Source organism: Myripristis murdjan, chromosome 22 (assembly GCF_902150065.1).
Source record: "Myripristis murdjan chromosome 22, fMyrMur1.1, whole genome shotgun sequence".
Lineage (NCBI taxonomy): Eukaryota > Metazoa > Chordata > Actinopteri > Holocentriformes > Holocentridae > Myripristis > Myripristis murdjan.
Genome location: NC_044001.1, coordinates 27,223,985 through 27,225,856, shown reverse-complemented (window position 1 = coordinate 27,225,856; position 1,872 = coordinate 27,223,985). Strand labels below are relative to the sequence as shown.

The following is a 1,872-nucleotide window of genomic DNA, read 5'->3' as shown; positions in this document are numbered from 1 at the left end:
AATAATAACATCTTTCTCTCTCTCTCTCTCTCTCTCTCTCTCTCTCTCTCTCTCTCTCTCTCTCTCTCATTGTGACATCACAGTCATTGTGACGTCATAAACCAAACATCACATTTGCTGGCAATGTGAAAATGAAAATTGAATTGAATTATATGTCGTTCTCTCTCTCTCTCTCTCTCTCTCTCTCTCTCTCTCTCTCTGACGTCACAGAGTGACACGTGATGTCATCAGCAAAGGTGGCGGTCCGCTGCCCCCAATCAATTCCTTAAGTGTGTGTGTGTGTGTGTGTGTGTGTGTGTGTGTGTGTGTGTGTGTGTGTGTGTGTGTGTGTGTGTGTAGCTGACAGTGTCATGGCTAACACTAAAAGTTTGATCACTGCACCTTTTTCTCCTTCCATTCCGACAGTCCTTCCTCATTCCTTGGAGGAGTTGAACACTACAGTGCGTATGCCACGGGAGCAACTTACTGTGGAGCAAAAACGTGATCCGTCTTTCACATCTCTCTTTGAGGCTGTTGTTTCAGGGGATGTAGTTGAAAACATGTCCACGGCTTACTACTTAAAACAAACTCACAGGAGAATGTGCGCACCTGTGCGGAAACTCTGATCCATGCGTACGGACATTTTGGAGACAGTGGAAACTGCACAAATAAATAAATCATTTGTATTCACCTATCAAACTTCCATTTTCAAATGATATGCCAGGGTGGGGCATCACTGACTGACGCGATCATTTGCTGAGGTGTGAAGTAGTTTTGTTGCATGCAGTGACACTCGTGCGTAATTACGCATGACGTTGGTACAGCAGGCCAACTTGATGCGTAACGCACAGTAAAGGAGGGACCTGCAGGCCGAGGAGCTAGAGTCACATATTTTTTTTATTATTATTATTATTTTTATTGCAATAGTTATATGTTACATTATTTGAAGAAGAAGAAGAAGAAGAAGAAGAAGGCCTACTTAATCTATTCATTTGTTCATCTGACATAATGAATTTCATTACAGTAAGTCATTCTCCAAACCACCGTAATGCATTCCACTATACCCAGCTTCTTTGTGCTTAGCGCGCCTGGCTGCTGCACTCTGGTTTCATTTGTCAAAGGCAGCAGCGGTGAAGTGCTTGTGTTTTGTAGGGTGCTTTTTTTTGTTTGTTTGTCTGCATTAACCATACCCAACCAGCATCTTTACCAATCAGATCCACTTATTGTCACAATATATTCATATATCCATTGCTTGGCTTAACACCCTGTAACCTTCTTCATAACTCAAGAAGACTCACGGGGGTCTTAGGACTGGCCGCCAACATTTAAATCATACAAATGCAAACAATGCTCAAGAAATCTGTGAAGTGCTCGTTGTGTTTTGCGCAATGTATTCTGTGTAAGATGCCGACAAGACTTCAGAGGACACATTACACAGAGAGGCAGGGAGAAGCTGCAGGACAAGCAGGATAGCTTGATGAGCAACGCACAGCAGTGGAGGATTACGTGCTCTTTATTGCAATAGTTGTAAATCATAACTTAGCTCGACGAGGATGGGATTCGAACCCACGCGTGCAGAGCACAATGGATTAGCAGTCCATCGCCTTAACCACTCGGCCACCTCGTCTGACCGTCCCCTTCACCTGCAGCGCCCCCATCTGTCAAAAACACACCTACACCCGTCAACCACTGAACCAGATTCATGTGTAAGTATTTTGGTATTTGGTGAAGTAAAACCATTGCAACAATATGTATTCACATGTCACACCATATGAGTAATTAACAGGTTACAGAGTGAAAATGCACCTTCAACCAGTGTACATAGGTTAAGATTTGTGGAACACAGTTTACCATCTTTTCAGGCTGATATAACGCTTGATGATGTAATAAAGC

At 43.2% G+C, this 1,872-nt stretch overlaps 1 non-coding gene across 1 annotated transcript; it reads right to left on the bottom strand.

The window, feature by feature from the left end:
* Nucleotides 1-1,524: 1,524 nt before the first annotated feature.
* Nucleotides 1,525-1,606, bottom strand: trnas-gcu (transfer RNA serine (anticodon GCU)). Its single transcript has one exon. It is a non-coding gene; the product is annotated as a tRNA-Ser (tRNA).
* Nucleotides 1,607-1,872: the final 266 nt, after the last annotated feature.